This window comes from Pleurodeles waltl, chromosome 3_1 (assembly GCF_031143425.1).
Source record: "Pleurodeles waltl isolate 20211129_DDA chromosome 3_1, aPleWal1.hap1.20221129, whole genome shotgun sequence".
NCBI classification, from domain to species: domain Eukaryota; kingdom Metazoa; phylum Chordata; class Amphibia; order Caudata; family Salamandridae; genus Pleurodeles; species Pleurodeles waltl.
Window position 1 is genome coordinate 1,024,980,916 of NC_090440.1, and position 15,735 is coordinate 1,024,996,650.

The 15,735-nt window shown below is 45.0% G+C and overlaps 1 protein-coding gene across 3 annotated transcripts in view; it reads right to left on the reverse strand.

Annotated features, from left to right (window-relative positions):
- GRB14 (growth factor receptor bound protein 14) overlaps window positions 1-15,735 on the reverse strand; it is a 1,076,705-nt gene that overhangs the window by 721,118 nt on the left and 339,852 nt on the right. The window lies entirely within an intron of this gene.

The window sequence follows — 15,735 nt, forward strand, 5'->3', positions numbered from 1 at the left end:
TTATCTCTTGCATGCAAAGAAGCATTGTCAAATCCATTCTGCTTGGCCATGACTAGCTGGTACGATGGTTAATTATTTTTTATTGCAAGCATAAGTAACAACGGTAAAATTGAAAAAAATAAAATATGCCAGCGTCCTAAATAGAGCCCCCATATGCTTGCAATTTAAATGAAAAAAAAAAAAACATTCAGTGATGTGGCTATTTTACTAGAATTTTTTCAAAACGACAAGACCTCCAGCTGTCCCGTACATTGTTTTAGTGTTATTGTCTGCGACAAAGTTCAGAATCGCAATCTAACTAAGGACTCAAATAGCAAAGGGCTACAATGTTGCAATGTCACTTATACTCTTTATAACAGTCACTTAAAAGAAAAGACACAAAATAAATTTGCATCTAATTGGGCAGCCGAGTGTAGGCAAGAAACACGTTAAAATAAAAAAAAAATATATAGCATATTTTAGATCATTGAAGAGAATGGAACTATTTTCTAGGCAGATGTAAACAATCTGTACAGCTTTTGTGCAGTCACTGAAAGTAAAAGGAACCAATGGGATAAGAACGCTGACCTGTTACCTCCTGCTGAATGCTGTGATGGCGGAAGCAAAATTAAAAACAGTTTGTTGGAAAGTGGATTATTGATAAAGGCAGGCAAGTACCTACACTTGGTTCAGTTACGTCTCAATAAATTAACCCCAGTTCAACCCTTAGTAGCTTGGCAAAAAGCAACAAGGCTTAACTTAGTAGACAAAGGGCCTCATCACAAGTCTCCGCCAGACTTGCAGATGGCGGTCAGACAGCCACCAATGCAGCGGCCAAACCGCCATATGTTGACCATGGCGGTTGTTGACTGCCATGGTTCCACCAGCACCGCCAGGATCAGAGATCCGGCAGTCTGGTGGCTGCGGCGGTCCTAATCTTACAACCTTGCTCTCCACCAGGCATTTCATGGTGGGAGCCCGGCCATGAAAAGGCTGGCGGAAAACAGGTGCAGGGAACCCCAGAGGTGCCCCTGCACTGCCCAGGCACTTGGCATGGGAAGTGCAGTTACCCTCCAGCCAGCACCATTGCAATGTTCACTGTCTGCTTTGCAGACAGTGAAAATTGCGAAGGTGCTGGTGCACCTTGCATCCTACAGAATTGCCGACGGCACAATTAGGAGCTGGAGACAATGCTGTAAGCTGTTCCCTGATAGGCCAGTGGACAGAAACTCAGGTTTTCACCTGCTGACCTCACTGGAAACTGTTAATTGGCCTGGTGTGGAGGTAGCCACTATGGCAGCATCCTCCCCATCGGAAGTTCAGCAGATGGCCTAAACCGTTCGCTGAAATCGTAATAATGGCCAAAGTGTGTAAAGCATTCAACTATCACAAAACAGTACTAAAATAAAACACAGGAAACAATTTAAAAATCAAAAAACAATTTATAAAATTGGAAATTTTTATCTTCATTTTGGCACCAAAACAAATAAAATCAGATAAGGGAGATATTACGTTTTTAAAGAATTTATGTCTTTTACCGCTTAGAAACTAAAAGCACCACTCTGGACATCTGGTCGCACCTTGACCGGGGCAAGTAAAAGTTTAAGGCCGACTGTGAAGCAGCCCTGCTCAGCTACAGCAAACGGGAGGCCCCGGTCAAAAGTTTACCTTTGGATTTAGGCCCTCATTATGACTTTTGCAGGCGGCCCGTCAAAGTCCTGCGTCAGGATGGCGCATATGTGACCGTCCCTCCGCGATACCTACTATGAGTTTCCTGCTGGGCCAGCGGGCGCAAACAGCGTTTTGGCCCGCCGGCCCAGCGAGAAACACACCACAATATTGACGCCGGCTCGTAACAGAGCCGGTGGCAATGGTGCAGTGTGTCAGTTGCAACAGCACCCCTCAAGCTTTTCACTGCCCTTAATTCGGTGCTGTCCATGGGGGCACCCTGCAGCCCCCTATTTGCAGCACTTCCCGGGTGGATTGCAACTTTGCCCTGGTGGATTGAGACCAACAGAATCACCAGGCCGTCAGCTGGCGGCAACCTGGCGGTGTCGGTGGTCTGACTGTGGCAGCTCCACCACGATCATAACGTGGCCTGTTGGTGGCGGTCCGAGTGCCACCGCGAGTCTGGCAGTCCATGGGACACCAGACTCGTAATGAGGTCCTTAGTCTTTTTCTTGAAGATTTTCTTCAGCAGAATGAAGTCACCAATCCGATCCGTCCTCCCTGGAGCTCTCTTTGGATACGCATCGCAGGAGAACTCATTGAAGAATTCTACGTTTGGACTTAGACAATTTTTTGGGGTGAAAATCTTTGTTCAGGCCAAAGCTGAATCTTGATCCGACGTCCCTGGAGTCCTCCTCGGATATGCTGCGCTGAAACTCCTAGTCAACTTTTTACGTTCTGAGTTTGTTGCTTTTTTGGAGCTTTTTCCTTCTGAAGTCGGACGACCCTCTACAGCTAGCCGACTTCAAGTTGATGTCATCAGACTGCCTTTCCATGAGCCCCCGGTGACATTCTGGAAGTCTCAGGCTCCGGAGCTTTTCAGTGGGATGAACCTGCACATCAGGCCAGGTCGCAGTCAACGTAAGCTGGCTTGACTCTCGACGGCGGGTCGGGTCCCTTAATGGAACTTTTTACCAAAAGTTCCCCAGTCTTCTCTAAACATCTTGATATTCTTGCAGAAGGTCTTTGAAGGTCCTGTAGGAATCCACAGCTCACCATAAGGTTCCAGAAGTTCTGCGTTGCTCCTTAAGGGTTGGGACTCCAACTCAGAGAATGCACCTGGCTCAAACTCAAAAATTACCACTTGACAGTGGTCAGCTGGTCAGTGTCTTCAGGATTTGATGTAGGGGATTCAGGTTAGCTATTTTTCACCTGTAGCAAGCAGGGAGTCCCTTCTTGAATCAGTTGAAGCCAGGGAAAGTCCTTATTGTGGTGAAGCCCAAGTGTGCAGCTGGTTCATTCCTTCAGAGTGCAGCGTCCAGGTGCAGGTCAGGGGTCCAGCAGGGCAGCCCTTCTTCTTCTGATGTTGTTCCTTGTAGGGGTCTGAGGTTTGGGTGCAGCTGTGCCAAATGTATCCTTGCTCCTGGGGTGAAAAGCAGGGGGCAACTGTCCATTCACAGGCAGGCCACTATCCCCTTGGATGACCACTTCCTGGCAAGTGGGGCAAAAATCAATGCCAGGGAGCAATATTCTTTAAAAATCCAACATGGCTGAATTTTGGAGGTTAGGCCTGGCTGAGCCCACCCACTGGTGTGGCTAAAAATCCTTAACACAACTCTCTCCTGTCCTCTCCTAATCTAATCAAGAGGGCACCTAATTGTCTGGGGTTGCAGGACATGGGGGAGATCCTGAGCTGGTCCAAATGTCCTTCCCTCCTTTGAAGACCAGTTTGGCTGCTCTTCTCCCATCATGTTTCACCATCTGCTGAGGCACATCTCCCCCAGGAAAATCCTTGCTGTTCAGCCCAGGGCACTTCACATGTCATCAAGACAGCCTGGCCAGGCTGCCAGAGGCTGGGCAATAAGAGATGGGTACTACAGAGCTTAAGTTGGCAACTTTCAGGTAGAATTGTAAAACTCTTTACCTGAGCTATTATATTAAATCCAAAAATGTCAAGTTGTGGGATTTATTACAACAATTACAACAATTAATTTGATACCAAACTCAAAATATCTGGACTTTGCTAATTAAAATAAAGTCTCCCCATTTTAGCCTATGGAGCCCATTCACTACAGGGAGGGAAAATGAATTTGGCTGTTTTACCTCACCAGGGATTATAAAACAATTTTTTATAAGGTCCCTGCTTATAGTAACATGGCACCTAACCCTAGGGGCATTTAGGGCACACCTTAGGAGTAGCATATATGTACAAATAAGGTAGTTTTAAGACTTTGGAAGTACTTTTAATTCCAAAGTCGAATTTGCATATAACTTTAGTTTAACCCGTTGGGTGCCCTGGATGTCACGGTTATGTCCTGGGCAGCACTGCTCATGTGCCCAAGACATAACCGTTACATCTAACTAGGGGTTCTCGGGGGAAGCGATAGACTCCCCCCAGGGGCCTCACACCCCCCTCCCTTGGGCGGGGATAAAAGGGGAATTGCTTCCCCTTCCACCCCGGATGCAAAAGCATTTCTCCTCCGATTACGTGGAGGGCCCGAGAGAGGCATCAAAGGAAAGGAAAGGCCTTTCCTCTCCTTTGATGTCTTTTCAGCATTTCTGTTGCCTGATCGCATCTAGACACCAGGGAGTTTTTTTTTTTTTTATATGTATGCATCCTCAGGGGGGCAAATTACTTTTAGGCCATTTCTGCCAATATGCCCCCAAGGGTGGTAGAAACCGCTAGACACCCAGGATACATTTTTTTTTTATATATGTGGGGAGCTACCCCTTAGGCAGGGGTCGCTCCCCGGGGGCAAAATTACTTTTAGGCCATTCCTGCCCCCTTTGGGGGCAGATCGGCCTATTTTTATTAGGCCAATCTGCCCCCAAGGGGGGGACCACCAGACACCAGGGATTTTTTTTTATATTACTGAACCAGGGGAGTGGCCCCTTGGGCAAGGGTCACTCCCCAGCGGGGGAAATATATTTCGGCTTTTTCAGCCCACGGGGGCAGAATGGCCTATTATAATTAGGCTGATCTGCCCCCATTTGGGGCAGAATCCCCTAGACACCAGGTATATTATTTTTTTTGTTTACTTTATTTTTTTATATATGGGGAGGGACTCCTTAGGCAAGAGTCGCTCCCCTGGGGGAAAAATTGCATTTAGGCCATTTCTGCATCCCTTGAGGGCAGATCGGCCTATTTTTATTAGGCCGATCGGGGGACAGATATCACTAGGCACCAGGGATTTTTTTTTTATGCCAATTTCTCGCAAGGGGAGCGACCCCTTAGCCAAGGGTCACTCCCCTGGAGTGGCAAATTTATTTTAGACCATTTCTACTCCCCTTGGGGCAGATCGGCCTATTTCTATTAGCCGATCTGCCCCCGGGGCAGAAACCACTTAGGCAGCAGGGATTGGTGTGACTGTGTGTTCTGTTTGGGGGGCAGCCCCTTGGACAAGGGTCGCTCCCAAAGGGGGCACATTACTGTTGGCCCTATCTGCCCCCCCATGGGGGCAGATCGTCCTATTTTTGGAAGGCCCATCTGCCCCCAACGGGGGCAGAAAGCCCACCAGACACCAGGGAAGATTTTCTTTTCAAAATAAGAGGGTGGGGGTATGGCCATACCCCCACCACAAATAAATTGGGCCAAAGTTGTTCTACAATTACCTCCAATCCACACCCAGCGGGAAGGTAAGTCTCCCTGATGCCAGGGGATTAAAAAATAAAAAAAAGTGTGGTGGTGGCTACTAACCAGTATGGGCATGGTTATGCCCCCATCCCAACTGAAGGGTGTAACAGTCTTTCATCTCTCACCCCCACACACTAAAACATCTTATCCCATGGCAAGGAAGAGGACATTTGATTATTTGGGGTTTTGGTTTTACATTTGGGCCATGAGAGCTTGGCTAACTCTTAAAATCATCCCACTTGGAATGGTGAGGGCTGCACTTTTTGGACTTTGGGACGTTGCCAGAAAAATCCACAAAACCTAGACAAATCTGAAACTAAACATCTGGTTGAGTCCAGGGTGGTGTGCTTCACATGCCCCCACACCATTGTCTTACCCACAATGCCCTTCAAACCTCCAACTTTGCTGGAAATCACATATTTTTTCCACATTTTGTGATGTAACCTTCCGGAATCTGCAGGAATCCACAGAACTTCTACCACCCAGCATTGTCTCATCTATAAACATAAAAGTTCTGCCCCACTTGTCAGCCTAAAAATGTAATTTTTTTCAAACTGCCCTTTTTAACCCGCTTTGGTTCCCCCTCAAATTCAACATGTGTTTGGCTCTTCCCTGTGACAGGAACTTGGCCCACCTACACAAGTGAGGTATCATTTTTACCAGGACACTGAGGGGAATGTTGGGTGGTAGGATATTTGTCCCAGTGTGGTGATCCCACACAGAAATGTGGGGAAAATTTGATTTTTTAGCTAAATTTGAGGTTTGCTGATGAGTGAGTAAGAAAACACTGGGGGATCCATGTAAGTCACACCTCCCTGGACTTCCTCAGGTGTCTAGTTTTCAGAAATGTCTGGGTTTGGTAGGTTTCCCTAGAGGGCTGCTGAGCCCAGGACCAAAAACGCAGGTGTCCCCCGCAAAAACAGGTAGTTTTTTATTTGATAATTTTGATGTGTTCAGATAGTGTTTTGGGGCATTTCCTTTCGCAGGCAGTAGGCCTACCCACACAAGTGAGGTACCATTTTTATCGGGAAACTTGAGGGGACGCTGAGTGGAAGGAAATGTGTGGCTCCTCTTCGTCACCAAAATGTGGGGGAAAAGTATTTTTTGGCCACATTAAGAGGTTAGCAAAGGATTCTGGGTAACAGAACCTGGTGAGATCCCCACAACTCATCCCATCCTGGATTCCTCAAGGTGTCTAGTTTTAAAAAATGCACAAGTTTAGTAGTTTTCCTTAGGTGCCGGCTGAGCTAGAGGCCAAAATCCACAGCTTGGCACTTTGCAAAAACAGCTCTGTTTTCTTAGGGAAAATGTGAGGTATCCATGTTGTGTTTTGGGGCATTTCCTGTCGCAAGCACTAAGCCTACCCACACAAGTGAGGTGCCATTTTTATCGGAAGACTTGGGGGAATGCTCGGTGGAAGGAAATTTGTGGCGTCTCTCAGATTCCAGAACTTTCCGTCACCGAAATGTGAGGAAAAAGTGCTTTTTGGCCACATTTTGAGGCTTGCAAAGGACTCTGGGTAACAGAAACTGGTGAGAGCCCCACAGGTCACCCCATCCTGGATTACCCTAGGTGTCTAGTTTTAAAAAATGCACAGGTTTGGTAGGTTTCCCTCATTGCCAGCTGAGCAAGAGGCCAAAATCTACAGGTAGGCGCATAGCCAAAAACACGTCAGATTTCAATGTAAAAATGTGATGTGTCCATGTTGCGTTTCCTGTTGCAAGAATTAGGCCTAACCACGCAAGTGAGGTACCATTTTTATCAGGAGACTTGGGGGAGCACAGCATAGCAAAACAAGTGTTATTGCCCCTTGTCTTTCTCTACATTTTTCCTTCCAAATGTAAAAAAGACATCCATTTGAGAAACGCCCTGTAATTCACATGTTACTATGGGCACCCCGGAATTCAGAGATGTGCAAATAACCACTGCTTCTCAACACCTTATCTTGTGCCCATTTCGGAAATACAAAGGTTTTCTTGATACCTATTTTTCACTCTTTATATTTCAGCAAATTAATTGCTGTATACCCGGTATAGAATGAAAACCCATTGCAAGGTGCAGCTCATTTATTGGCTCTGAGGACCTAGGAATCTTAATTAACCTACAAGCCCTATATATCCCCACATCCAGAAGCATCCAGCAGACGTAACCGTATACCGCTTTAAAAAATCTGACATCTCAGGAAAAAGTTACAGATTAAAACATGGAGAAAAATGGCTGTTTTTTACCACAAATTAAATATATTTTTATATCAGCTGTTATTTTCTGTAGGAAAACCTTTTAGGATCTACACAAATTACCCTTGCTAAATTCAGAATGATGTCTACTTTTCAGAAATGTTTAGCTTTCTTGGATCCAGCATTGGTTTCACACCCATTTCTGTCCCTAACTGGAAGGAGGCTGAAAGCACAAAAAATAGTAAAAATGGGGTATGTCCCAGTAAAATGCAAAACATTTGTTGAAAAATTGGGTTTTCTGATTCAAGTCTGCCTGTTCCTGGAAGCTGGGATAATGGTGATTTTAGCACTGTAAACCCTTTGTTGATGCTATTTTCAGGGAAAAAACCATAAGCCTTCTTCTGCAGCCCCTTTTTTCCAATTTTTTGTTTTTTAAACACAATTTTCGCTCTATTTTGGCTAATTGCTTGGTCTCCTTCAGGGGAACCCACAAACTCTGGGTACCTCTAGAATCCCTAAGATGGTAGAAAAAAAGGATGCAAATTTGGCATGGATAGTTGATATGGACAAAATGTATGAGGTCCTAAGCGCAAACTGCCCCAGATAACCAAAAAAAGGCCTGGCACCTGAGGGGGAAAAGGCCTGGCAGCGAAGGGGTTAAAAGCAGCCAGCAAGACAGGCCTGCCTTAAAAATGACTCTGCACTACCTTTGCTGGGGTCCCTAAATCTACAAGCCCTACTATATACTTGGGACTGATAGGTATGTTGATACTGCCAATTATAATTAGCCTAATTTGCATATCCACTTTACAGAGAGCACTGGCCCTGGGACTGGTAAGCAGTACCAAGGGCACAGCCAAGAGTCAGTAACCACCAGTATCTGTCCAAAAAGGTTGGGGGTGACCAGGGCAACAAGGAAGACTTTCCTACACAGTTCAACTGACCAATACTGACCCAACGACCCTCTATGTGTGTATATCATGTATTTTCTGGAAGAACAATAGAGTTGTACTACACACCCAGGAAGAACCAGGCTAGTGCCAACATCATGTCACAACAAGACACAATGTACACCCCTATATAACAGCAATGTCACACACCTTTTAAACCACCTATCTCACACCTACACTACCATCATATTAGTAGAGCTATCACACTAACCATTCCATGACAAGCTGACTTGGCCACATGAATCTGGGTCCCTATCTACAGCAACATAGTCAATCAACAACCAAGCTATGGGAAATAGTGATAACATTGTTTTCCACATATCACATACGCAAAATCAATGCATATTTACAATTTTACCAGATGGCACGCACCTGGAAAGAGACCTTATCCTGTGCTAAACACAAAACAGCATGTTGCATACAAGACAGATCCATTTCATGTCACAAATTTCACAACCTTCACAATTGAAATTTGCCAACATTCAACTCGTCTATTTGGCATACTCAAATTTGGAGTATGTTGGAGTCTGAACACGTCACCAACACAAGTACCAACAGTGATGTAGGAAAGGATCACACATACCTTGTAGACCTACTCATCAAAGTTATTGTCCTCTGGTAAGCAAAGTCTTGCACACTTATAAGGACCAATTTTGCTCAGAGCATTTATCCATACACAATGTAATCGGCACCTGGCATAAGCATAAAGGTGACATACAGTTCAACGTCTCATGATGAATGGCAACATCAATAGCCCAATGACTGAGTGGCAACATCACTATCCACACATGAAACATGAATAGTCTTACATCTGTTGGGGAAAATATCAATGACACAAACCACATCTGAGGCTACCATGAGAGGGACATACACCTTGATACAAACAAAATGCCTGACTACACATACCAGTCCACCCACATGTGAATGTGATCTACAGCACATGCACTACAATGTAGTCACTGTAAACAATAGGTTTCCACACAAAAAGCATTCAAAACATATCCAAAATAGCAAATGAAGGTATGTTTGAGACACATGAAAATGTTAATTTTTGACTCAGCCTTACACTGTACACACGATGTTAGCAAAAAACAGTTAATATGGTAACTGTTAAGAAGATGTATTGACCTGTTTCCTTGCAACGGAATATCACCATGGAGCTAACATTCATAGCTGTGATATCAATGTATGTGTTGGAGTCTAGCAATGCCTTCATGTTACCAACATGTAGAATGACCACTGAGATGACACATTACAAAGGCCAATGTACAGCCCTCACTTACCAAAGGGGCTCCCCGTCTCACAGCTCTGAGTAAGTTTAGTTAGTATGCTAGTTGAAATGTCTAATGGACATTGCCTATAAATGTCCATCCAACTCAGGATAGGCCATTGCAAATATGTGGGTCATTAGGGGGGCCAAGGTCCAACGGGCACCCCATCCTCCTTAGGAGGACATCCCCAGCTGGGCCTCTGCGGTCTTCTTGGCCCAGCGTCTCAGGTCCTCCCATCGCTTCTTACAGTGGGTGCTCCACTGACTGTGGACCCTGAGGGTCTGCACTTTCTTGGCAATGGCAGGCCAAATCCACTTTTTCTGATGGGGCGTTGACCTGCATGGATGTACACATGCACCATACCAAAACAAGAAGGGTGTAAAAAAAAGTTGGTGCTAGTAGCCATACACACACTTCCTCCAACATCCCTTTCTACGTGGAATGACCACCTGCAGTCAGGACATGTGTGATGTTGAGTCAGGCATACAAAATGCATATCCAGCACTAGGTGTTGGCTAGAAACATATGCCCAGACCACAAGCATGTCTTTAAACATGGTATATCGGTCCAAGTATTTTTGACACCACATTCAATTATCATGCTGTACAGTCTGTAGGTGGGTTAGGGTACATATATCACACACTCCCTATGTACCAGGCCTCAGAATCTATCTATGCACATGTGCACATGTCCATCTACCCACACAATAACCCCAATCCTTCATTCAACAGCATTTTCCGAACATCACCATACATTCAACATTTCAATCATTGGCATTGCATTGCACTTACCTGCTCCTCTGGTGCACAATAGAGCTGTTCATACAGGGATAGGACCTCTTCCATAAGCTTGTCCAGCTCTCAGCTGAGAAGGCAGGGGCCCTATCATGTGTAGGACGTGGCATGATTACTCCCAGAGGCAGTACACAGCAGCTCAGTTCGTGGAGGTCTTGTAGGCAGCAGTGTCAGGAGTCAAGTGAGGGAGGAAGTATGAGATGTCGGTCATGTCCACCACGTACAGGACCGTCACCGCCGGCAGACTTCGCCATTGGCTCAAATCCGCCAAAGGCAACAATGTTTTCCAATGGCAATGTCCACAGTGGTTGTATCCGCCTACCACTATGACAACATCCGCTGGCAGAGTTTGGTCACTTCCCAATGTCCAGTACAATAGGTCAGGCAGCTGCCATTTTAAGGGTCATACATAAATGCTAAAGCCCATATTTATACTTTTTTTGCGCTGCATTTGCGTCGTTTTTTTACGAAAAAGCAGCGCAAACTTACAAAATACAATTGTATTTTGTAAGTTTGCGCTGCTTTTGCGTCAAAAAGCGGCGCAGATGCAGCGCTAAAATAGTATAAATATGGCCTAAGTTTCTGAAAGTGCATCACTAACTGTGAAACTTATTTACAACACAGTGTTAACTGCTGGCTTTGTGCACTCATGTAGAAATGTGCATGTATCATGTAGAGGAGGTCACATTGATGTATCCTGAGTTATGTACATAAAATAGTATTGTCAACAGAGTTATGTCAATCTGAAAATAGTATTGGTGTTCACCATGTTAAGTTAATAAGTTAAGTAAGTTAATGTTACATTTACTATCAGTTACATGTTACTCCACTTAAAAAACATTATAGGGATTAGAATATCTGAATGCAGCTATTAGTCAAGGTTGCCTAGGTATGGGCTGAGTACAACGTTTTCACAGTTTCATGTGACAAAATGTAGCATTATATGTGGCGTAGGTGTGATCAAACTTATACTGTATGAATTGAGTGATATACATACATTCTAGTGTTGTTCCACATAGTCACCCTGGCATGAGAAGAGCAAGACAACCTCCAATGTACCATCCACTAGTAGACCTGCAGACAATGGAGGAGTGGCATGTGATTCAAACATACCACTTGGATTGACATACAATCATGGATCTCTGTCGGCAGTTGGAGCCAGATCTGATGCCTGCCATTCATAATCCCAATAGCATACTTCCCATTGTACAAGTCATGCCAGTGCTACACTTCCTGGCCACAGGCTCCTTTCCAAATACAGTAGCCCTAATTGCAGGGATGTCTCAGCCTATGGTCAGTCTGGTCTTGAAGGCCATACTGGTTGCATTGTTGAAACACCTGGACAGCTACATCCGATTTCCACAACGTGAAGATTTGGCCCAAGTAAAGGCTGATTTTATATGCTTTGGGACACATTCCACATGTGGTTGGAGCCATACATGGCACCGATGTAGCCTTGGTTCCCCCAAATTCCAATGAACAGGTGTATAGGAACAAGGAAAACGTCCACTCCATCAATGTCCAAGTGGTCTGTTTGGCTGACCTCTACATATCACAAGTTAGTGCAAAGTATCCTGTGTCAGTCCTTGAAACCTTCATCATGCAGAACAGCAATATCCCACAGCTAATGACACGATAATACACAGAGAGGGCCCGGCTGGTAAGTCATATATCTCATGCGTGTCTGTAACTTTTATCTGCTACCATATATGTGGATGTCCAAGATTTCTGTTTGGCTTGTTGTAACTTTTCCTTCCATGCGACTCTGGCTACCCAAACCATCTTTAGTTGTTGACACCAGTGAGGTACCTACCCACCCACGCCATGTCAAATCTGCTTCAATTAAGCCCATGGAAGGACAAGGCCTGTCGTGGAGTGGACTTTTGGCTCCTGAAGGCAAGATTTCACAGAATTGACAGATCTGGAGGAGCCCTCCTCTACTCACCCAACAAAGTATGTCAAATTATTGTTGCCTGCTGCATGCTCCACAACCTCGCACTGAGACCTCAGGTTTCGTTCACACCAGATGAGGGGGAGAGAGCAGATCCTGTGGGTGGAAATGCAGATTTGCCAAGTGAGGATGAGCATGATGAGGATGAAGCTGGAGACATCAGGGTGGATCTCAACAATCAGTACTTCACCAGACTTAAGGTATGTGATGTAATTAAAGTGATTAAGCGGGGTATTGGTGAGGTTAGGAATACCAGAAAAGTTCCTTATTAATACCATCAGAGGGGTCATACGTGGCTCCAAAGCCCATAACTCTGATATGCATGAAGATTGTTACATGGAGTTGTGTACAGACATTTGACGTACATAGTCTAATGTTTTCACAATGCAATTCAGAGTTACATTTGTATATATGAATTGGCTGTGTAATGTATATGTATGAATGTGGCCTATACTTTATGTTTGTAAATTACAGATTGCAGATTGACTGTTTGGCTTATCCTCATTTGGCAATATCAGACAGTGACCCAGGCAGATGGGATTTTCAGACTGATGTGAAGTAAACATTGATTGAACCAGGTACTGTCTGGCATGAGATTTGTGGTGTGTGAGTTCTATGCCCAGATTGTCAGGACAGTGGAATGGTAGTGTCCTATTCCATTCTAAAGACATGTTTGGTATTATAGGCGGGCCAATGGTGCCATGTGTGTGTTCATTTGTCTCTGACATGTTATGATGTGGTATCCAGATCCTCTAACACCATAATGCTTTGTGTTGGATGAGAGCTAACTAGTATGTAACTGTCAGTGGTATTTCTCTTTGCAGGCCAATGTGCATGTGTCTGAAGACTGACATAGGTGATTGCCAAGCCTACGGATACCTGACCATGGTACGTGGTAGGTTCCATCACTGAGGACATTAGTACCTGCCTCTGTCTGTCTCATGGGGTCTGTTATTTTGGGAGCTATGAAATGGGTATGTGATTAGGCTTTATCTAATGATGCATTTCACCAATAAATGTGCCTCCTGGTGTAGGTAAAGACTGACCCGTTCATAACTTCAAAAGTCTGTGGGTTGGTAGTGTATGGCACCTATCCTGAAACTCTAAAGTTAGGAGCAGTGCTTCACTATATGATCATTGGAATTCTCCAAATCTATATGTGGGGAAGTACAATACAAGTGATTTGTGTAATGTATATCATAAATAGTCAATGCAATATATAGCCTGGTTGTACAGTACGTGTGTGTTGACCATGACAAAGGTTTCACATTTGAGAGAAACATTTCAGAGCATGATTTGTTATACCCGACAGTTGTATATGGTTGATAAAAAACACTAACACACAATCTGTGGTTAAGTTGTATTTATTGGGGTTTACACAGCAAAATAAGTGTTTTGAAACAAATATAACAGAAAGAAAACAGTGAAGGGTCCAGTCATGGTGCATGAAATCATCAGGGTAGCTGCTACACCATATGGAAACACAAGGCCAGTATCCTTGTACCATAGGAAAATGGAGATAGGTTTCAGAACAGTTAACAGGATGTATCTGTGCCACACAAGGTGAACCAATCAATAGAGGTTTACTTCCTGGTAGTGGTTTAGGTCTTCGTATCTGTTCCTCCAGGATGTATGGCTGGACATCCATGTTTGCGGGGGGTTCTGTAGCTACAGAGGGTGGGTTGTCTGATGCATTCCCTTCCCCTGGCAGGGCCCCCATTCCACTAGTTGCCACAGATGTAGAAGACCCTGATGTTTCATTACTAGGTGGAAGAGGCCAGATGTTGGGTACAAAACCTACTCAGGATGATATTCATGGCTCTCAGCACCCCAGCAATGGAGGTCAGGTGGGCATTTTGGGCCTGCCACTGTGAATGACTTCCTTGTGGCTGTCCTTCTGCAACTGTCTGATCGTCCCCATCTTGGTCAATACCAGGCTCGTCATAACATAGGAATGTTGGTAAGCTCCCAAGACTTGGGAGATGGTGTCCTGGTCAGTAGTGACCTTTGGAGCCCCCATCCTCTGGCCCACACTATTCCTCCCATGTACAGTACTCCCAAGTGCCTGTGCCCCTGGCACAGTGTGCCCACTAGTGGCAGGTCCATCATTGTCAGGGGTCACAACAGGAGACTCAGGTACCTGTTCTGGGGGCACAGGATGGAAGACACTGCCCTTGGGACCTAGGTTTGGGGGTGAATGGTTGACTGTGATGTAGATGCAACAGGGAGGAGTTGATGTGGGCAGGGTGAGGCTCACAGTTGATGAAGGACCACGTGTCCCTGATGGGCCAGCTTCGTCCTCATTGTCCAAACATCCAGGGGTGTTTCCCCCACTGGGTCCTTCATCCAGAGGGGTAGAGGCAGTCTCTGGTGTCCTCTCCATGGTGGGAATGGCAAGGTTACCTGTAGGAGACATGGAACACACAGTTGCTGTAAGTGATGCAACAAGTGATGTTTAACTTTGACCACTAGACATGCTATGCGACATGCACACTACGCCTTTACATGATCCCCTGATATGACAAGGAGGGCTTATTCTAAATCAGGGTTAGAGCTGTTTGGGAGACAGAGATTTGCAATTGCATACACCATGCACCAAGCTTTTGGAGTATGTTGGTGGTTAAATGACTGTTTATTCCTTCATATCTTGTCTGAGTAAAGACATGACAATGTAAATGTATCTCCCAGAAAGGTGTATGGCATAATTGAGTTAACTAACAGCTGGACAATGCACAATGGCATCAGAGCTGGCCAACAGTATGGGAGTTACCATTTCACCTGGGCCTCAGTATGGGTATACTGCAAGTACATCCAACTTCCCATAAAGGGTTCCCCCAAGTAAGTACATTACATGGTTTGGATGTTAATTTCAAAGGCCAGTTTAGTAAGAACACAGCTGTAGCTGTGTTTTGCTTGAAATAGTGCTGGTAGTGAGCCATAGCAATGCTGTCATTGTCATAGACTATTTAATAGTGGAGCATTCAGGTGTGTTGAATTGATTGTTAGTTTCACATACAAGTCTATTTTCTTTGTAATACACTGTTCTGTTTTTCTTACAGGCAGAATAGTGTCTGCTGGGAGTTGTAGTGCTGTCAGTCCCTGTACTTCCCATGCCAGACACAGACAGTGTGCCCCCAGGTGAGATTAGTTGACATGTGGCATGCCAGAGAGGGGTATTAATACATTTGGACACAGAGGTGGTGGTTGGTTTGGTCATTGAGGTGGGAAAAGGAGATAAGTGAGCATGCAATACAAAACATTATGGTGTAATGAATGGTGTAGTGGCTTACCCAACTCCACTCCCCCAGGTA